The sequence below is a fragment of the Periplaneta americana genome, chromosome 14 (assembly GCF_040183065.1).
Source record: "Periplaneta americana isolate PAMFEO1 chromosome 14, P.americana_PAMFEO1_priV1, whole genome shotgun sequence".
Classification (NCBI taxonomy): Eukaryota; Metazoa; Arthropoda; class Insecta; order Blattodea; family Blattidae; genus Periplaneta; species Periplaneta americana.
The window spans coordinates 142,847,631-142,871,769 of NC_091130.1; the positions used below are offsets into that span (position 1 = coordinate 142,847,631).

The window sequence follows — 24,139 nt, forward strand, 5'->3', positions numbered from 1 at the left end:
TTAACACATTTTTGTCTACAGTAATCTCACTAGAGGTTTTGATTTATCTAGAGAAAAATCAAAACTCGAGTGGGATTTAATTGACTATTACACGATTAGAAGAAAGTATATAAAGATTAGAAGAAATAAAGTACTCTAATACAATAAAATATTGACTCACTCAAATTCTATTTCACTAATGTTAGCTTCACCAAAATATTTGAACGGAGCCGCCATTTTCAGTTGAGTGTCTATGCTGTAAACAAATGACGATCGCAAAGCATGTTTTATAATACCGTAAATAATTTGCAGTTTGAGATGTTAGCTAACAAAGAAACAAATGGTAGCGAGGTGATGTAAACAGGAGAAAGTATATCCTATAAATATTACAAGAAACAAAGTGCTCTAATACAATAAAATAGAACTTAATTGACTCACCAAAATTCTATTTCACTAATGTTACCTTAACCAAAATGTTTCAACGGAGCCGCCATTTTCAGTCGACTATCTATGCGGGAAAAAAATTACGATCGCAAAACATGTTTTACAGTAGGCTACCGTAAAGAATTTGCAGTTCGAAATGTTGGCAAACAAAGATATAGTGAGTAGTGATAAAAACAAACAAATGCTAGGGAAGCGATAAAATTAAACAAATGCAAGGGAAGCGATAAAATTGTGCGATAAACAGCCATGTTTGTTTAAAAGACGTCCTTTCGTACTGTTTTATTGTTTAAAAGTAGTATGACGTAGTAAAAGTGTAATAGATATAATAAAAGTTGGCAAGGGATTTAAAGAAATTCCTATGAATTACCAATGATTGCGAGTAACGTCTGTAAACCTATCGAAATTACGATAATGGAATCATGATAAATAAACAATTTGCTGTAAGATTTAAGTGCGCCTAATGTACGAGTATATCTGTCGTCGATTTGCAAAAGTGGACGTCCAATATAACTAAGTGTTAGGAAATCGCAAAAAAAATAAAAGTAACAAAATTAAAAAATTAGAAAGTTCATGAATCCAGAATGTCTGTATCCATAGTGATCTATTTAGAAAAAAAAATAACATTTTAATTTGTTAACTTAGAGTTTTTGCGATTTTCTAATACCGGTGCTTTGTTATTTTGGACATGGACGACAGATATTACTTTATTTATTTTATTTTTGTAGGTTATTTTACGACGCTTTATCAACATCTTAGGTTATTTAGCGTCTGAATGAGATGAAGGTGATAATGCCGGTGAAATGAGTCCGGGGTCCAGCACCGAAAGTTACCCAGCATTTGCTCATATTGGGTTGAGGGAAAACCCCAGAAAAAAACCTCAACCAGGTAACTTGCCCCGACCGGGAATCGAACCCGGGCCACCTGGTTTCACGGCTAGACGCGCTAACCGTTACTCCACAGGTGTGGACGACAGATATTATATACACGAAGTAAGTGATCCATAACATTATTGTTACAACGCACCAATTTCTTATTTGTAACACGGAAAATCCCACTAATTTACAAGGCAAATAAGCAAGTTCAAGAAATATAATAATTTCACGCCATATCAAACCGTTTTACGTCTCAACTTAAGGCTGGTTTACAATAAACCGGGAACGGAAACGACAACGAGAACGGAAATAATGTTAAAATATGTTTTTAATGTGAGCACTCACAATAGTTAATTGTGGTGAATGCTCCCATTTAAATACATTTATGCTCGACCATGCCGAAATGTAGTAATTATACACCTGGTAGTAGCCCTTTAATGCACCTCATTAAAATACACCTATTCATTATAATTCAGTTGTTCAGCCAATTAGAAATCACCATTGTACCATTATAAAACCGCAAGTATCGATTATTCTCGGATATGCAATCGAAAGACAATTAGCGAAAAGTCACGGAGGCTGGAAATCCAATACTGTCGCAGAAGGTTATGTTCTGTTTCTATAATAATTAGCGTTAATTGTAAATAATAGTCAAATAAATTCAATTTGTAATCTCGTTTTTCAATTCTAAATCAATTTCCAGGTTATATCAAGACTAATCTTCATGTTATTCTTTAGATTATATCAAGGTCAATGACATTCGTGCCTCGGAAAAAATCAATACTTTCGCGTCTGCGCACATCTCACAATTCAGGTCAGTTCCGCTCCTCACTTACATGACCATAACATGAATACTTATGAATAATTTCAAGTTAGAAATATGGTCGAGCATAAAAAGTCGTATGAAACTGGACTATAATGGTAATTAAGACGCTCGTATGAAAATTATGAAACTCGAGTCTTAATTACTACCATTATAGGCTCGTTGCATAATGTACTATTATGTTAACATTATTTCCATTTTCGTTCTCGTTGTCGTTTCCGTTCCCGGTTTATTGTGAACCAGCCTTTACTGATGGAAAGTCAAGTCCGCAGTGCTAGGAGAAAAAACTAGAGATGTCTGCTTTTCTCATCTTACACGTATGGTCAAACATCTCTTTCCCGCCAAGCAAACCTCGAATTTGGATAACGTCTCCAGACATCTGTGGTGCACATCAAAGTCAAATATATTGGTTACAGTGAAAAATGACCACAGCGGGACTTCGCGCTCACAGGAAAAATGAGTGACAGGAGTCCAATCCAGCTGCGATGGAGAACAATTTATCGATGCCCGCACGACGTTTTCCTACATTCTCTCTACGTCAGTACTGTTGACGTGTATTCTTCAATAAATGGAACCAGTCAAACGGCTGACTGTCGGCTTTCTTTTTACCGAAGATCCAGATTAAAATTACGGATAGTTCAAACGGATTTTATAATTGACAAAAATGGTGTTCGTGCAGGTTTTCTTAGAAATTCCGTTTCCTGTGTTATCATTTCTACATAATAATTTTAAGCCAGGCATTCCTTAAAGTATTAGTATTAGTAGTATTTATTTATTTAACCTGGTAAAGATAAGGCCGTCAGGCCTTCTCTGCCCCTCTACCAGGAGATTCCAACTATAATATGAAGAATAAAATTACAATTAGTATTAAATTTACAATTACAATTACAATAAAAATCAAAGTACGAAAAGATTACCTGACTAATTAAAGCTAGATAATTTATCATATTAAAACAAAGAGTATTTTATATTTACTGAATTACAAGTTAAACCTAGAATAACAAAATTGTATCGTGATGAAATTACTGGATATTGAAATATTTTGTGATAGATTAAGGAAACTATTTACAGGAAATCAATTACTGACCAAGTGCCTAGTAAGTTTTCGTTTGAATTCAATTTTATTTCGACAGTCCCTGATGCTAGCAGGTAGCGAATTTCAGTCTTGGCAGGGGTATTGTGAAAGAGGATGAGTATGAGGAGGTGCGATGGGATAGTATTGTTTCATGACGAGAGCGTGTGTTCAGATTATGGTGGGAAGAAAGGTAAGTGAAGCGAGACGACAGGTACGAAGGAATAGAAGAGAACAAGATTTCGAAGAGAAAGAGAAGTGAATGTAAATTTATTTTCTTATCTAGTTTAAGCCAACCTATTGCTTCCAGGGATGGGGTAATATGATCATATTTACGAACATTTCTTACAAAACGTACACACAAATTATGAGCACGTTGAAGTTTTGTTTTGTTGTCGCTGTAGAGGTCAGTCAGTAAAATGTCAGCATAGTCAAAATACGGAAATACAAGTGTCTGCACAAGGGACTTTTTTAAGCAAGAGGGGAGATGAACACTTATCCTTTTTAGCACATGGATAATAGAATATACTTTTCTGCAGGTTTCTGTGACTTGCAAGTCCCAGTTGAGATTATTATCCACGTGAATGCCAAGATTTTTTACTGAAGAACTGAAAGGGATATGTACTGTACTTACTTTAACGGGGAAATGTCGAGGTGCTTTACAGCGTCGGTTTGCCGTTTGTGTCCAAATATAATTGCTTGTGTCTTTTCAGGATTGATCTTAAGATGGAGTAGATCTTTCGACGTAACCAAGCGTGTTAAAAATCGTCTATTATACGACAAAGTACGAAAAAAATACTTTTAACACAAGAAATGGCTTTTAAGGAACCCGGAGGTTCATTGTCGCCCTCACAAAAGCTCGCCATCGGTCCCTATCCTGTGCAAGATTAATCCAGTCTCTATCATCATATCCCACCTCCCTCAAATCCATTTTAATATTATCCTCCCATCTACATCTCGGCCTCTCCAAAGGTCTTTTTCCCTCCGGTCTCCCAACTAGAACTCTATATGCATTTCTGGATTCGCCCATACGTGCTACGTGCCCTGCCCATCTCAAACGTCTGGATTTAATGTTCCTAATTATGTTAGGTGAAGAATACAATGCGTGCAGTTCTGTGTTGTTGTATCTTTCTCCATTCTCCTGTAACTTCATCCCTCTTAGCCCTAAATATTTTCCTAAAAACCTTATTCTCAAACACCCTTAACCTATGTTCCTCTCTCAAAGTGAGAGTCCAAATTTCACAACCATAAAGAACAACCGGTAATATAACTGTTTTATAAATTCTAACTTTCAGATTTTTTGACAGCAGACTGGATGATAAAAGCTTCTCAACCGAATAATAACAGGCATTTCCCATATTTATTCTGTGTTTAATTTCCTCCCGAGTATCATTTATATTTGTTACTGTTGCTCCCAGGTATTTGAATTTTTCCACCTCTTCAAAGGATAAATTTCCAATTTTTATATTTCCATTTCGTGCAATATTCTGGTCACGAGACAATCATATACTTAATATTTTCGGGAATTACTTCCAAACCTATCTCTTTACTTGCTTCAAGTAAAATTCCTGTATTTTCCCTAATAGTTTGTGAATTTTCTCCTAACATATTCACGTCATCTGCATAGACAAGCAGCTGATGTAACCCGTTCAATTCCCAACCCTCTCTGGTATCCTGGACTTTCCTAATGGCATACTCTAGAGCAAAGTTAAAAAGTAAAGGTGATTGTGCATCTCCTTGCTTTAGCCCACAGTGAATTGGAAACGCATCTGACAGAAACTGACCTATACGGACTCTGCTGTACGTTTCACTGAGACACATTTCAATTCATCGAACTAGTTTCTTGGGAATACTAAATTCCATAAGAATATCATATAAAACTTCTCTTTTAACCGAGTCATATGCCTTTTTGAAATCTATGAATAACTGATGCACTGTACCCTTATACTCCCATTTTTTCTCCATTATCTGTCGAATACAAAATAATATCTGATCAATAGTTGATCTATTACGCCGAAAACCACACTGATGATACAGAATAATTTCATCTACATATGGAGTTAATATTCTCAAAAGAATATTGGACAAAATGTTGTACGACGTCAACAAAAGTGATATTCCTCGAAAGTTACTACAGTTAGTCTTGTCCCCCTTCTTAAAGATAGATACGATAATGAACTCCTTCCATTGCTCTGGTACAATTTCCTTTTCCCAAATAGCAAGTACAAGCTTATAAATTTCGTTAGATAATGCGCTTCCACCCTCTTGTATTAATTCTGCTGGAATTTGATTGATACTTGGAGATTTATAATTTTTTAGAGTTTCTATCGCAATTTCGACTTCAGAAAGTGTGGGTTCGGGTATAAATGGTTCAGCAGTTTGTATTTCAATTTCGTCCCGATCATTTCTATTTGGCCTATGTATGGGATTAGTATTTTAGTATTTATTTATTTAACCTGGTAGAGATAATGCCGTCAGGCCTTCTCTGCCTCTCTACCCCCTCTGTATATTTAGTAGTTGCCCAAAATAGTTTTTCCATATGTTCAGGACTGAATGAGAGTCTGCAAGCAAGTCACCATTCTCATCCTTGATCACGTTTACCCTTGCCTGATATCCATTCTTAAATTCCTTTACGCTTTTATATAAATCTCTAATGTTTTTATTTTTACTATTATTTTAACTTCATAATAATACGGGCTAAAATGTAGATATGAATGTTAAATTTGTTACTTATTTGTGCTACGTGTAATATTTAATTAATGAAAGGTCGAGGTAATGCATTAATTTCTTACTGAATGAAGTTTGTACATTGAATATTACATTTTATTTGGCAGTACGTAAAATGAATAGCAGTGCCTAAAGTGATTACTTACTTTTTAGGCACTGGTGTTTAAAGGACTCAATTTAGGTACTAATAATAGTGGGTAAAATGCAATTTTAAGCATTATCGTAGAAAAAAGTATTCCGTGAACATCTTTTCATTCATATTATTTTAACTATTAGAAATAATTCATATTCAATCATTTTATTGATTTCAGAGAGAGAATTTTAAAATAAGTGTTCCTAATAATATACAACACAGTAGTACGAACGATCCCAGCTTCTCGAAGCAATACACACATTACTCCAAAAGCAGATTCCTCTCACAGAGTGTCTGACCTCATAAAGGAAATCAGAAACAACAGGTTATGCAACTCTCCGCCATGAGGAGCCAGAGGAATGTTCTTCGAGATGCCAGGCGGTCTGGCTTTGCTTTAGAAGCCATTCTCCAGACATACATTCCGCACTTATTACCGACCGTCAAATTACCACATGTTAATTACACTTCAACAGGATCAGTTTAAGGGTCTGATGATAAACAACAGTTATGAAAAATTTCAAAACAAAGAACTGTGATGTTCGTTCAAGCCGCACACTGACGTAGCGAACAAACGGACGCATTCGCTGACTGAATTTCTTATCATATGGACGGAAGCGCAGCGAAGGCGAACCAATAGTTTGGTTTTTTCACAATTGCCTATAATGGAGTGTTAAAAATTTGTATTTTCACACTGACACTGCATGGTAAAAAATGGTAATATGCGTTACAAGAGCGGTATGTTGATGTTTTCATGTTCGAGGAAAAGATTGAAAAAGCGAAACGTAGTTGAGCTTTTTTAATTTCCGATAACATGAAAACAAACATACCGCTCGTGTATCGTACATTATTTTGTGCGAAGATCGTTTATTACATACCTGAAAGAGGAATTTCTAATTAGTTGCAATGAAACCTCCATCTTGGTTTCTGTTCAATGACGGCAACTTTTAAAAACTAAAATATCTATCTTCAACATTGTTGCTATAAAATGTTTTCTGTGTTTACTATATTCCAGCAGGCCGTGATATACATCTGTCTTTTTTTTCCCCCAGTCTATAAATCCGAACTTAAAACAAACGGTAAGATTATGTAATGATTTATTTTTCATTTTAATATTTTAACAATATTATTTATATAACATATTGCAGTAATAACATCGGCATCTGGAATCTTGTTGATTTTTTCACGGCTTCCTTAATGTTACTTGCATTACAAATGCAGTAACTTTCGTGGTGTTGTAGAGTTTACTTAATTTTTGCAAATATTTAAAAACAATAATTAACAGTGCAATTTAGGTGAAATTGCAGTGGTAAGTTTCTAATTTATAATTATTACAATGTTAAACGTCTCTAAAAATAATATGTTAAAAGCCTAAAGCAGTAAAATGAATATGGCGCTTAAGCGATAAGAAGAGGGAAATTGTTATGTGTGTTACGTTGGGAATACTGAATGTGGTATTTCACACTTACCGCATATTGGTTTTGTGCGGAAAGCAAGCAAATACGCACGATCTCGCACAAAAATATTTCTTGTTTGCCAGTGTATGAAATCTGTGGCCAGGAGGAAAAAGGTCTTAAGTAAAAATGTTATACTTTTCAGGAAAGCAGTAGAAAGATTGAAATTGGTGCCAATTATAAAGTTTTTTTTAATTAAAAGGTTTTTCCTGGATATTATTTGTTTACATTTCTTCTACAATAGATAATGTTGCTCATTTAACAATTTTGATTATTTCCAAAAAATAGCCGCACTTAAGCCCTTTTAAGACTAGAAGCCAAACTGAGTAGAAGGGACTATTAAACGTAAGACCTTTTTCATGTCAAAATAAATGAGAAATGTAAATTATTAGGAATGCAAAATGGGTCTTAAACAATTATAGGACTGTTTACCCTGGTGCTTAAAGTTTTAAAAGGAAAGGGCATCAGTATGTGATAAAATGGCTAAAATACAAGTTACACCTTTTTAATAGGGAAGCATGGAAAGTAAACATGTGATGGTTTGTAAGAAATAAAGTATTAAATATTCTTAAGTCCTTTATTCTGTGTGTGCTCAATTCAAAAAGTACTTAGGACATATAAAAATCCAGTCAGGAGTCTTATTTGACTTTAGCCGTTTTACTAGATTGTAGAGAATTGTTTCCGCTTTCAGAATATATAACAATATCAGTTTCACAAAAATTTGGCTACAGAAATAATCCATCACATGCAAAACAATATTGATGGGGAACCAGCTGTGATACAATAACCAAATTCATGCATGGGTACATTACACATGTTTTCAATAAATGTAATGATATATCATTAATAGTTTGTTAGTAAATTATAATTTACAAACGTGGGGTAATTCGGGTATAATTCTAGGTTAACTGGTAACTAACCTAGTTTTCGTTCCAGATCATGTCATGTACACAAAAAATGGATTGGTGAAAGACAAATAAATATCCAAAGTGTTTTCCATCCCTGATTTTAATGGGAGATATTTTAAATTTACAAAATAAGCCTTATCAAAATTGTTATCTGAAATATTTTTACCTTGTTAGGTCTAATTAAATTTTTTAAATGCCTACCTAACCTCTACATTCTATTCTAGGTACATACACTAATCTACGGCTGGATAACTTGATTTTAAATGATTGATTAAATGGCAAACTTACTTAAATAAGCACGTTTTGCTTCAAGCTGTTTCGGTGTATACTGTACACCATCATCAGAGCCTACTAGATCCCGGCGTCATCTCGACATCGCTGCCTGTTGTAGGGGTGCGTTTGCGTGTTGAAAAGTGGAGTCAAATAGTGTGTGTGTTCTGAAATTGATCTGTGTGTTGAGAATCTCATTAGGGTGTGTTTTAGTGTGTCTGTATATTTCATATTGTTCTAGTGTGTAGAGTTTTTGGTTTTTGGGTTGTATGTGTAGGATTTACATGTCTGTATTTATGTTATTGTATGTACGGTTAGCATTATACTTTTTTTTTTGAAAGATGGGACATGACAGGAGCGTTGCGATCAGAAAAACAACTGAATGTCACGTAGCGTGGTAGGCCTGTTGCTATGGTAACAACGGTTGAGTTGCCAAACTTACCATTCTCACATGGCGAGTGCTTAATAGCTCTCTTGGCGACATTTATTGTGCACACAAGGTTAGCATTGGTACGCTTCGTGTTTGATTCTCTGTCGATTTTTGTATTTTTTCTTACATTCGCGTCAATTGTCAATGAATGTTTTAACGTCAGTAATCTTAACATCAATTCCTAGCTTCCATCAGCTGGCAGTATGGTAGTCTATATTGGCAACATAGCACTGTAGTTCCAAGCTCGGCCGCTTAACTGTCATGTCCCATCTTTCAAAAAAAAAAAAAAAAAACAAACAAAAAAACAAAAAAAAAACAAATATAGTTATGTGTTCGACATATGTAGATGTATTGTGTCCTCTGGTTAATGCTTTAATGTGTTCTTTGTAGCGTGTTTGGAATGATCTGCCTGTCTGTCCAATGTAGAACCTGTCACAACTATTACATGTGAGTTAGTGAGGATCTAAATTCCGATGCCTCTACCTACTTTTCAGCGGTATCCATCTTTCAGGGGCGAGCTAAAGTTTTTCTGTATATATTATATTTTATGTTACAATTATTAGCAAAATAATAAATAAATAAATTGTACCCGTTACTTGCCTGTATGCCAGCCGTGCGCCGAGCCACTGTGTAACCTGCAACGTGCATAGCACCTATGGAGGGAGGCGGACACCCGTAGGGGAAGTGAAGCAACTGTCTGACTTATTAACGGATTTTCATTTTCCTTACGCCAAGCACTTAAATAAAATGATATACAGTACAAGGCTACAAACTAATGTTTAGTACGTGTAACGAAGAAAGAAATGAACAATGAAACATAGGACACATTATCACAACCTACAGTATTAATTGTCTTCAGAATGTCTCTGCGGCAGAGTTTCAAAATCAGTAGTAGTTGATCACGAAGGTATTTGTCTGTCAGTCGTGCTCTAAATTTGATTTTTACTATTTTCATTGTTGAAAATAATTTTTCACAAACGTAAGTTGTAGCGAACATGGCTTCAACAGAGCAAGCAAAAGAACGAAGCTTCAAATATTTATTTTTTGCCAAAGATTTGAAAGTTCAACATTTGTCAAGTCCTTACATCTAGCTTTCATTTGACATCACATTGTAAATCTGTGAGTTTAAATTGAAGATCTAACCGCATTATTCGTACATCTGCTGAAAAAGGATCGACGTACAGAGATGTTGATGATGATGATGATGATGATGATGATAATAATAATAATAATAATAATAATAATAATAATAATAATAATAATAATAATAATAACACTTAACCTTTTAATGTATCATTAGTAACATGTAGTAATTTACAATGCCGTTGTATGTTATACAACCGTTTTCCTAGTAATACTTGTGAACAAATCATACATTTAATATTCTCATCATATTGTCAGCAAAAAAAATGCATCCTCCCATCCTACTTGAAACTTTCGTTTTTGTAGAGGTACATGGTTTCGAGAGAGACATTGCAGGTCAGAGACAAATACAAATGGAACGGAGTTTGACTCCAGTGAGTGAGAGGGTGGGGGTTGTAGGTAGGAAGCAAGGGAAATGCACTGCGAGCCACAATGTGCTCGTGAGTCGCATTTTCGCCGCGGCTGCTGTATGCCATGTATTACCAACATCACAAACTTTCATATATGCAATTATACAACCAAAATAACTGAAAATGAAAACATGTTCTATTATTCTTCCTTCCGAAAATATTTCCCATCACAAACGTGACGTTCCTTGAAGTGTAGGTACGCTTAATTACATTCAGATATTAATCTTGCCTGAACATCAAGACATTGTCTTACTCTAACCGTCCACGCCAACAAAGTTATCTTGGTAGAACTTGTGTTAAGCCATCACACGCTCATCCGGAGCACAGGATAATCTGAATAGAAATTCAATTCAGACAGACGTCTGAATGTGACACGAAACCGCACATCCACACATGTCCGAGATCTATTACCAACGATAAAGCACACGGTACAATGATCGATTCAAAGCTTTCAGATGAGACTGGCAATATTCTTGAATCTAATCTCAAGAGAGGTCGGCTTTATCCAATTTCATTGTATTATATTACTGGGAAACGGACTATACAGGGTGTTAGGGGTACGTGCAAATGGGCTATTCCTATGAAATCGATCAGTAAAAAAACTCGCACTATTTTTATACTCTAATTTTTTCCCTACTTATGCAAGGTGCTGAGGAGAGTGCATTTTCAAAAATATACTATCGAAAGTCAAACGGTTTTCCTATTATTGAGCGACAAATTTAGAGTATTTTATAAAAACAAGCCTCTTTCAACACTCAGAACTCTGGAACCATTTACTGCAGAACATCGAACGAGAACTTATTTTGAAGCTGACATTTGGCAGGTTATGTTAAGAAGTAATCCTTATTTTTATTGTACACAGAGAGACAGATAATCTGATTTTACTTACTTTCAGGCTTTTTGCCAATTTGTAAAAATGTAAAAAAATATTGAGAAAAAAATTGCATTATTAAGAGGGATTCGGCATTGTTTGCTTAGTGGCACGGCAATAAGTTTCGAGGGTATTAAATAGATTATTTTCACACGCTTAGACTTGAACGGCACAGTACCGCACGCACTGACCGAGAGCTGAAGATAAGCGAGCGTTGGCGTCATTTTACTCCTGTGTTTATGAAAACCTGTGATAAAGCTAGCACAGCCATAACTGCTAGACGACACATCACGTGTTTATGTCTCCTGGCCTTGCTTACCTCGGCTAACTCCCGCTTCACAGTCAGCTGTTTAGTTGACGCGCGTACTATTTATTTTCTTTATTTGATATCTTCAATACTTTCTTATCAACATACCATCAGTAAAAAATATGTGTTTATTTGTACTTTCAATGCGGAATCTAACTATATATTTTAAAAATATTTTTTCCTAGCCAAAGGCGTCTTAATAAGGAAAAATCTCAATTTCTCCATTTCCATAAAAAGTAAGAAAATCTGTTTAGGTATATGTCAAAATAAACCATAATTTTGATCATTGGGTGAAAGGGTTTCGGAGCTACAACAGTTTAAAGTTGCTAATTTTATGAAAATACGATAAATTTAAATATTTTTAATTTAAACACTATGAAGTTCTGATGCCTCAAACTTTGCACAAAGCATTGTATCACAGTTCTCTACGTACAAAAAAAGTGTTATTGTATTTAGAAATTGTAAGGTCAATTTTTTCTATATTTCGGTCGATTTGAGATGGAATAGCTCAAATATTTTAATATGTAAAACAATGCCTTATTTACTATGTTTCTTGTTCTAATAGTTTTTCATAAATGTATCACGTATTTTACGGTCTGATGTTTTATGAATGATCGTACCATGAAACGCCTGTCAGTTTAGACTATATGCACGTCTTTCGATCTAGCTAATTTTGTGCGCTTAAGTTTACGTTAGTGTGTTTACGTTTAATTTTCATTGTGAATGGGGCCTGAATGCTCCACGTCGTGCTAATTTTGCGCTAAAGCCCCATTCACAAAAAACGTAAACATAAGTTACTAATGTAAACTTAAGCGCGCAAAATTAGAAGCTCCTTCACCAACATTTGACGTAATGGAAGGATTCACTGATGTTGAATTAGCCGATATTCATTTAACGTACGGAACAGCAAAATAATATCTGAACGTGACAAGACAAATATATTGGCTACAATTTTCAAATCGTGGGATTCCAAGTAGACTAATGTTCGTTGCTGTGTACCAAAGACCACGGGATACAGGATCTCTTCATCCTCGGATCGAGGATCGTGGACCGCAACGTGACGCTTCCTTTCACAATGTAACATACTTTAGAAAAAATATCTACACTAGTTAAGAAAATATCAACTTTTGTTAAACACTGAGAGATTTTATTTGTTTCATTTCAATAACAACACTTTTTAAATGTTAATTTCTCTTCATTCGTGATAGTTTAAAAGTGAATCCCACATAGTTTATAAAGTCTTTTTTATCAACAATAATCTCACAAGAGGTTTTGATTTATCTAGACTATTACACTCTTACTACGTCATACTACTTTTGACCAATAAAACGGTACGAAAGGACGTATTTCAACCAACCATGGCTGCTTATCGCACAATTTTATCGCGTCCCTAGCATTTGTTTTTTTTTGTTTGCCAACATTTGAAACTGCGCTGGTCTGGACGTCAAAATATATATATATATATATATATAAAATTACAAACCACTCCAGTCGATGCACAGCAGTTTCAAATATGACTCGCATTGGCATTCAAGAACAAGAATTAATAAAAATCACTGATCATACCTATGCATCGTCTGAAATCCGATTTACAAATAAATGAAGAGCACCATTCGGAAATCCTGAATAAGTTGAATACACCATGTAGGCCTAAATCAACGAGTTCCACTTCTATTACGCACACGTCCAATATAACATCAATTGAACTACCAACCACATTGAAATTTGAAAATTGTACATTCAATAATTATTCCTTTTAAAATTATTCATGTTTATTTTTTTTATGTCATCGTCGTTAATTAAAACGTTTCTAACACTTGTGTACAGTATATTAGTTAGGTTATGTTATAGCTTCTGCTATATGATATTATGGATAGTCACGTATCAGAGATTGTTTAATATTAAGATTTATTGAAAATCATCTGTCAAGTGACGTTGATTACTGGGATTCGGATAATTGAAGTGGAATGCAACTGTTTTAATAATAAAAATGACACTGAATCAACAAAGCCTTCTTGACTAGTAACATTGCCATCGTGTAGGCTATAGATCGAGAACTTCTCGACGAGAAGGCATTGCTCACTACTGCCATCTAGCATGCATCTAGCGTAATATTTGTAATGTTGAGATGGTGCAATAATACATTTGAAGACAGTTGTATTTTTGTAAGTCAATTAATATTTTATTGTATTGGAGTACTTCGTTACTTCTAATCTTTATATACTTTCTTCTAATCGTGTAATAGTAAATTAAATCCCACTGGAGTTTTGATTTTCTCTAGATAAATCAAAACGTCTAGTGAGATTACTGTTGAGAAAATTAAACCTCGGGTGGGATTTAATTGACTATTACACGATTAGAAGAAAGTATATAAAGATTAGAAGTAACGAAGTACTCCAATACAATAAAATATTACTGGAATTCTATTACACTAATGTTACCTTCACCAAAACGTTTGAACGGACTGTCTATGCTGTAAACAAATGACGATCGCAAAGCATGTTTTATAGTACCGTAAAGAATTTGCAGTTTGAAATGTTGGCAAACAAAGAAACAAATGGTATGAAGGTGATAAAAATAGGAGAAAGTATGTCAAGATTAGAAGAAATAAAGTACTCTAATAATATAAAATAGATATTAATTAACTTAATAAAATTCTATTTCATTAATGTTACTTTCACCAAAATGTTTGAACGGAGCCGCCATTTTCAGTCGACCATCTATGTGAGAAACAAATTACGATCGCAAAGCATGCTTTATAGTACCGTAAAGAATTTACAGTTTGAAATGTTGGCAAACATAGAAACAAATGGTAGGGTAGTGATAAAAACAAACAAATGCTAGGGAAGCGATAAAATTAAACAAATGCTAGGGAAACGATACAACTGTGCGATAAGCTGCCATGATTGGTTGAAAGACGTCCTTTCGTACAGTTTAATTGATCAAAAATAGTATGACATAGTAAAAGTGTAATAGTCTTGATAAATAATTTAAATGACATTACTTTCAATGTTTTCATTTTATTCCAGTCCACCATCCTTATGGGAATAAATCTGTAGACAGTGTTCGAAATAATAAATTTAATCCCATGTATTGATGTAAAAGGTACCGTATCACAAAACGTATTTATGTTTGTATACACGTTCAATTAATTTGATTACATGTAACAAAGACCTTCATGATAAGCCTGGACGGTAGAATCCAAGGAAGAGTCGCTGTTTTCCCGACCAGAAAGTTGGATGACGTAATAGGCCTATATGAAGTCAAAAATGTCCGCACATTACATTGCAAGTACGAAAAGTTTTTTAATAAAAAATGTGGCACTTTAACTTACTTATCTCAATATGATTAACAGAATAACTACGAGTACTAATGGGAATAGTGTATTGAATCGAATTAATATACGTATAGCAACACAACTGATAGTGGATAAGTGTAGTAACGCCATCATTCGGATGTTTATCATATTGTAGTTCCTTCTACGATATAGGCAAGTTAATTAATTCGTTAAATTTTCCATATTAACTATATTAAGGTTAACAGCAAACTAATGAATTCAGTTCTATTACACAGCCTAATAATAAAGTCATATGTTTAATATCTTTGGAAGTATTTTATGTTAATTGTGCTTAAGTACAAGGGAGGATCGAAAAGTCACACACAATAACTGCTTAATAGGTAAACAAAACGAAATAATGCACAAGAAAGCTACAGGTTTTACTTATTTTTCGGCATTGGAACCAAGTCTCTCGACACATTTCTATCATGGCACCAGATTCAGTGCATCTCGTCCATAAAACTCTGTTTTCTGGGCGTATAGCCACCTGCGCACGACTGATTTCACTTCTTCATCCGAACCGAAGCGTTGGCCCCCTAGGAATTCCTTCATTGGTCCGAAGAGGTGAAAGTCAGACGGTGCGAGATCTGGACTGTAGGGTGGTTGACTGTCGCCTCAACGCCTCTGACATTGGATGGTGTTGCAGCGGTCACTAGTCGGCCGCAACGTGCTTCGTCGGCGGCCTCTTCGAAAAAACTGCACCACCTGGAGATGTTGCTGGGGTCCAGACAATCAGCACCAAACACTTCCAACATTTCTCTGGGATTTCACTCGAACCTTTTCGTTTTTTCCCCACAAAAACGGACTACAATTAGCTGTTCTTCACAACTAGACGATGATAGCACACGCGCCATCTTTACTCAATAGTTACCGCTCGTTCCGCCAGGATGACACCTGATCGAGCCATTGCTGTCCGTAACCCAAGATTCAAATTAACTATCTGCCAACTTTGAACGTCCTAATCAAAATAGTATTCCGTAAAAAAAAATTGGTTGTGCGTTACTTCCGATCTTCCCTCGTATAATAAATTATAGAATCGGGAATAAGCTACTTGCTACAAAGATGGATTGTCTAGAGAGAAACTGTTAGAATATCAAGATTAGATAAAATAATAAATGAGACCACCTCTGTGGTGTAGGGATCAGCATGCTGCTTTCAATCACGATTGGTATAAATCTATGGTTTGCCCCACAGATCTCGGAGCACTGACCATATAATACTCCAGGTCGATTAATTAAAAATCTAATTTGGTGGTCTCTTACGCAGAGGGCCCGGGTTCGATTTCCGGTCGGGTTGAATTTCCTGGTTGAGGTTTTTCAGGGTTTTCCCTCAACCGTAAGGCAAAGTCAGGAAATTCGGGCCACAATATCTCTGAATATTAACGGCCTCATTCATCACTGAAATCATATTCATAACAAATCAGTAAGCGATGGCATTAAAATGGTTGGAAATGTTGCTGCAATACGTGCTGTGCCGGGAAGATCTCAGGGCAGCCGTTGTAGGCATTGCCACAACGAGGTTGAAACTCTTGTACACGTCCTGGGGTCCTGTCCGCACGGCGAAGCTCTGCGAAACGCTAGACACCACCAAGTACGATCAATTATAGCCACTGCCCTTAAAGATGCCGATTACAACACCTTTGAAGAAGTACATGGTCTCTCCGTCACTGGCAGTACACGGCGCATAGATATAATAGCTTTCAAGGAATCAACAAGATCTGGATTCATAATTGATCCCACTGTGCGTTTCGAAACGAATGAGGAACAGCCAGCAGAAGTGGATAAAGAAAAAACGAATATCTACAATCCTACCATTCCATATTACCTCCAAAAGTACCAGCTAGAAGAGATTGAAGTAATCGGACTTCTGGTTGGAGCAAGAGATACCGCTACTCTCTTCATGAAAGATGTGTTTAAGAGGCTTGGAATACCTACATCTATTATTCCGATTGTAACTTTAGCTGCAATGAAAGGGTCAATTGCTCTTCTGAAGCATTACCTATATTCGAAATGAAACCAAGTTCATTAGCATTCTTTACTTTTTTGTAACATTTGCCTCTCTAAAACTAGGTATATTTCCACCAATCACAAAATGTATTTGCAGCTATGTACTTGTAGGAGTTTCATTGTCAAAACAAAATTAATAGTTCACTGAACTTATAAACATTTATATGGTTAAGTACTCTTTGTCCCTTGTGGCAGCTCACGAATAGTGAGAAGATTTCTAAATTAATTAATATACGGTCGCCATCTAGTTCACAACAATAGAACCAGTCTCAACAATAGTACACAGACCTTCGGATTTCACCCAGAAGATTAACTCGCGATATGACCAAAGATGTTAAAGCGAGTATAAATAACAGCGAGAAAAAAAAAAGAGGAAATCGGAAGGTAACTAATTTAGAAAACACAAACTGAAAGAATGAAAATAATGATGTTTAGATGGTTCTAGAATGGGTATCACTTGAAACAAGAAAAAGAGGACGACCAAGATGATGTTGGAGATATAAGATGGAAGACGAAATGAAGGCTAGGATGCAAAAGGACGTTTGGATAGAATTAAATAGAAACTGGTAACAGAGAAACGGTGTCAACTGTAATGAAATCTGAATAATAATAATAATAATAATAATAATAATAATAATAATAATAATAATATCATCGTCGTTAATGATGCTCTATATCGCCTGGAGTAAGTCTTACAACAGCAAATGAGAAGGCAACTCGATATCCTCTTCTAATGGTACAGTATATTACCCATATAGCAGGCTATGTGCGGTCTCTTATATTGTTATGTATATGAGTTCAACTCTTTGATCGCGATTCAATGGCTCTTGTATTAATGCTGCTTACGTCACAAATAGTAGTATGAAGAGGAGTTGATGAAGCAATTCTGAACTTCTAAAACCGGAAGTGGAAAACAAGAGCCATGAACCTATCCTATACTCCTTTTCATGCGACTTAATTCATGGAGATCGCAGCTTTTTAGATGTCCAGAAGAATACGAGCCATTCGCGCTTAAGCAATGTTGCCTAGTGGTAATTGTTAAGAGACAGTCACTGTTAATTACGGTAAGTTAAATATTACATGAGCCCAGACAAATACAGTAGATTATTGCAGCCACGAAGATGAGACGTATGAACAAAGTCGCGTGAAAAGCATGGTTTTGCGTGGTTATTTATAATAATTAATTGCAGCCACGAAGATGAGACGTATGAACAAACTCGCGTGAAAAGCATGGTTTTGCGTGGTTATTTATAATAATTAATCACTTAATCACGCTTGATGAAATGGATCATTTATTGTACCTACCAACAATTCAAGAAGTTAAATAATTATTAAACAATAAATTATTTTTCGATTCATGCTACTAGATAATTTTGCATCGGACTAATTTTTCCATAAATTATGTGTAAGTTTTTACTGAATATCCATTTTCCAGAGCAGTGTTGCCAACTGTACGACCTGGACCGTACAAATGCGATAATTTGGTATCACGTACGATCGTACGCAAAATATACGATCCTGTCGACAAAGAGGGTAAAACATGTCAAAAAGAGAGGATTTTAAACATTACCTACATCTTCTTTACACAACTTTTAACACTATATCACTTTGGAATATGTATTATATACCTTTCGCGTGTTAAATGTTACAGTACCTGGTTAACTAGTTTCAGCCTGCTCTTGGCCATGGTTGGAACTGGTCTTGGCGCCTTTTGTTTGCGTTTCCTGTAGGGGTGTGTTTGTATAGTATAATGTGGAGTCAAAGAGTGTGTGTGTTCTGAAATTGAGTTGTGTGTTGAGAACTTCATTTGGATGTACTTTTGTGTGTCTATATATTTCGTATTGTTCTAGTGTGTTTAGCTTCTGGCTTTTTTTGTTGAATGTGTAGAATTTCCATGTCTGTGTTTATGTCTCTATAGGTATGGTTTGCATTTGTGATGTGTTCTGCATACGTGGAAGTGTTTTGCAGTTTTGTTATGGTTATAATGTGTTCTTTGTGACGTGTTTGAAATGATCTGCCTGTCTATCTTATGTGGAAGTTGTTGCAGGTGTTGCATTTCAGTTTGCATGTGCGGTTGTAGTGCTGTTGTATTTGTTAGTGCTGTTTGTGTGTTGAGATGCTTTTGTAGAGTATTTTGTTCTGTATGCGATGTAGATGTAGGTTCTGGCATTTCTTTTCCTTCTGAGGATCCTCCCAAGGTATGAAGACAACAAAGTGTTTACAAATTATTTTATACGTTGATATTTAATTTTTAGCAATTATTTCCTTGCATGAATTAAAAAAATCGTTTAAATAAAACATTGTTGAGGGTGTTTAGATAAAATAAAATAGCCCTATTTTCTATGATGTGTACGATCCTCAAATCAAAAGTACGATAATTTGGAACCAATTGTGCGATCCAGTCCAAGCCTCAGAGTTGGCAACGCTGCTCCAGAGACGTATTTGAAATTACATTATATTATACCACAGTCTTCTATATATAGTCACGAAGCTTGAGTTTTGAAGGTGCTAGAAACAATAGACTGTGACGGTACTATTTTGCATTGCCTGTAATAAGGCGATATTAGCGATCCTAGTGGTGAGCAACTACCTAATGTTTGCATATTTACTACGTATTGAGCTTCGCGACTGTATATAGGCTACTAGACTGTGATTATACAGTAATATGTCTACATGTCGGTCTACACGTTTAAGAAAACGTAAGCCTTCATTTTTATATTCCTTAAAATCTCCACTGCGAATGTGATATATACAGAAAGTAAACTATCTGGACTTGGACTCTCACTCTGAGAGAGGAACATAGGTTCAGGGTGTTTGAGAATAAGGTGCTTAGGAAAATATTTGGGGCTAAGCGGGATGAAGTTACAGGAGAATGGAGAAAGTTACACAACACAGAACTGCACGCATTGTATTCTTCACCTGACATAATTAGGAACATTAAATCCAGACGTTTGAGATGGGCAGGGCATGTAGCACGTATGGGCGAATCCAGAAATGCATATAGAGTGTTAGTTTGGAGACCGGAGGGAAAAAGACCTTTAGGGAGGCCGAGACGTAGATGGGAGGATAATATTAAAATGGATTTGAGGGAGGTGGGATATGATGATAGAGACTGGATTAATCTTGCACAGGATAGGGACCGCTGGCGGGCTTATGTGAGGGCGGCAATGAACCTTCGGGTTCCTTAAAAGCCATTTGTAAGTAAGTAAGTAAACTATCTGGAACATTGTCGGCCACTTTTCAGACAATCACGGATTTTAACAATCATAAATTTGTATATATATATATATATGATCTAGTACTTTACACTCGACAAAATATCGACAATTACTCATTAGTGGGCAATATACATGATCATGAAATTATAAATAGTGAACAAATTAATATTCCATATTGTAGATTACACAAGAGCAACACAAACTTTTTAATTATGGGGATGAAATTATATAATGAGCTCCCAAGTCAATATTATAAATTACCAATCAATAACTTCAAAACTAGATTTTACAATTGGTTATTAAATAATCCTTTTTATTCTGTTGCTGAGTTTTTCAACACAAATTTGTATGAAATTGTATTTTAATAAATAAGTTTAATTGCAATTTAGTTAGTTTTCTTCAATTTAAAAGTTTCAAATTATTTCATGTTTTCATTGTATTATTTAAATTTTACTGTTTCTTTTATTAGTGTTTTTAAAATGTATTTATATGTTTTTCAATGTATTCTGACGAAGCCTAAAACTGTATGTCTAATGGCCAAATAAATTGAATTGAATTGAAAGAGATAAAACTGCATTAATTTTAAGAACAGAATCTTTAGGTTGTAGCTTAAGTGACCAGAAAGTCTAATGTCATTTTAGATATTTGAATAACGGTTTAGCCGAAAAAAATAATTTGTGTCTGAAGTTTGACTCCCATTTATGGTAAACTATTGGGTACTGATACGTATGAGTGGTGAGATATCAAAGCGAGGGAGAAGCCGAAAAACATATTCCTTTGTCAATTCTTCGAAAAACGCTCCATCTGTGTCACAACGTACAAAATTAACTGATTAAATTTCAGTCACACTGTAAATGCGTTAATTTTGTACGTTATCACTATACCTCTGAGTTTTAGGCAAATACCTATTTAGTTCCTTCAAGAAAATGTATAAAATAATTACAGATGTTTGCAATTTATGGAAAATTATACTCATTGGGAGTAGTTTTATAGTGCCTAAAATTACCTAAAATTGGGGTCAGTGCCTATTTCTTCCTTTTTGTGCCTAAACCTGCCTAAAAAGTAATTTTAAGGTTTTTTTTTAAGAATTTCAAGAACATTTAAGAATTGTCATAGTTTACTTAAAATTTGTCTTACGCACGGAATGACACCACATTGTCGTGCGACAGACTTGTCAACCGTCCCATTTTTTCCGGGACAGTCCCGATTTCGACCACTGAGTTCCGCGTCCCGAAATAATTTGCAGTCCACACCTGTGGAGTAACGGCTACCGCGTCTGGCCGCGAAACCAAGTGGCCCGGGTTCGAATCCCGGTTGAGGTTTTTAATTGTTTAGTTTTCTTACGTGTTTTTTTTTTTTAAGATTAGCGCAAACTATAAGCTTCAAGAACTGTATCTAGAATAGACTTAAAAATAAATGGGTTTTGTGTAATGCAGGTAGCCTATTAGTGTTTCAAAAAATTGTCAGTCAGACTTTCTCTATTTCCATTTTTTGTTCTTTATCGCTCGTTATTTTTTTTAATATCCCATATTTAGTATAGGTACTCTGTCTATGTGGCAGTCTTTAAATATTAAGGAGGATGCCTATAAATTATAGCCTGTTCCACGTGCATATTTCCTGATAAATTCGTAAATAAGAACATAATTCCGCAATAGGTCGCGAGAAAAGACTTTACATAGATTGGGGGGGAGGGAGGAAACGACAAAAAAACTTTTCGAGATCAGGAATGCTGAAATTGTTTCGAAAAATTCCCCGAAGCTATTCAGTTTTGGATAAGATATACTGATCCGCAGTAATGCTATAAATCAGTGAATAAAAGATGAGTATTTTCGTGAAAGACAAGTATTTTCCCTGGACGAAAAAATAATATACAAATGGAGTAAAAATTTGTATTTTACCGCGGACCAAATTTGTGTTAAAATGGCTTAAAGTATATTAACGTTGATCACTATAACCGTTTCACGATTTTCATCGCCACAATATAAAAAACACAGGAATATCATTAACAATGTCACTTACGTAAATGCAATTATTATCATACATGTAATTCGATGACTGAATTGTCAATGTAATGTCCTATGTTGTCTGGCCAAGGTCTAACATCATGGCCTCAAGCCTTGAAGTCCTTTCACGTTAAGTGTCTAATGTACTTGCGACTGAATGTCCGAAAGGACAAAAATACGAACCCGACAAAAGTAGAATGTGAAATCAAAAGAGGTATAGTGTATCTAAAATGTGTCACTGTTAACTTTACAGCTTGCAGTTCTATGTGAAAATACTCTGAATCTCTAGAAAATGACGGTAATTTCTTACCGATTAAATCCTATCTACGCTTACGTAAGGTTCGGCAAAGACAGTGAAATTACATATATTATAATTAAAACAATATGCTTTAATTATATTTAATTTAACACAATTTATAAAATTCTTCAACATAAAAACGTGTTCTAGAAATGTAACTGCAAGAAATAAGACTACCAACGACCTACTATTTTAGACTGTGTAATGTTTTGCCGAAAGATCGAAATATATTCCAAACAAACTGTAAGATAAAGTGAAGTGATTATATATGCGAAAAAGACTGCAGTATTTGTTAACGTACTTTTTGTATTTTGTAATAAATTCGTTCAAAGTAACATAATAGCCTATAACAGTTTAACCCTATAATTAAGTTATATCCTACACGAAGTAGAGGAAATTATTAAAAGATTTTTTATGAAGAAATAATTCACGTCCATGTAACAAATCATTCATAACAAAATTATTTTTTGTACTCGTATCATATCCTTAACTATAATACACAAGAAAAGAACAATAAGAGATCACCTATTCCGTTGTTATTATTACTATAATCAGCACCATATACATACGCCAATTTCACAGTAGGCCCTACTAGAACTGTGCTAAATTGCTCAGTAATGAAGCGTGGAAGAAAAGGTGAAAACATGATCCTTGTTTAAGATTATTGATACAATTATGTTAGCTAAATTTGATAAAGGTTTTGATTCACTCAATTATATATTATTTGCAAGATATTAAAGTTAATTTAAGAGTTTATACTATCGAAAATACAGTTCCAATCTTAAAATTAGTTACACCTACAAAAATCATATCCATGATCTAACCTTATAAAATGTATTAGTCAGTGCACAGTTGAAACTAACAAATACCTATTACTCTCTGTTGTTGCACAGTATATAAACGCACAATAAGTACAGTGTTGTTGAAAACGTTAATTTTAAACAACTTGCTTCACACTTCCCAAAATTTAACAACCCAAAAGACCGCCCACAAGGTAGAGAACGCTTATTTTGCAGAATAAACTTGTTCGCTGAGCACTTTTTACACTAATTTGTAAGGGAAAATATGTAAAAATATATTATTTACTTACTCCCATTTCTGTTAAAACATCTAATAGCGTATTTTCATCATAAATGTCAAAAAATTCCACTGCAAACACGGCTCACTCTTCACACCCGATAACACGAAAACTTCAGTCAGGGAGGCTGTTCTGTTTACTGAACGTCCCCCTTCGATGTCAAAACATTAAATCACAACACATCAAACAGAGGTTCGGTCGTATTTTTGTATTCAAAACTGGAAATTATGTAGAAAAAACGGTGTATTATTTATATATATTGAACTTTTCAATTCACTGGCTTTAGAATTTAAGTCATTTTCCAGAACATTTATGAGACAAAAACCGATGGTGACAGAACCACAGAATTATCATGGCTA

At 34.9% G+C, this 24,139-nt stretch overlaps 1 protein-coding gene across 1 annotated transcript in view; it reads right to left on the minus strand.

Annotated features, from left to right (window-relative positions):
* The window catches only part of Cdep (Chondrocyte-derived ezrin-like domain containing protein), a 464,715-nt gene extending 440,576 nt beyond the window's left edge, over positions 1-24,139 (minus strand). The window contains exon 1 of the mRNA XM_069846189.1: positions 23,793-24,139. The gene's annotated coding sequence lies outside the window, so the exon portion shown is untranslated. The remainder of the gene's footprint in view (positions 1-23,792) is intronic.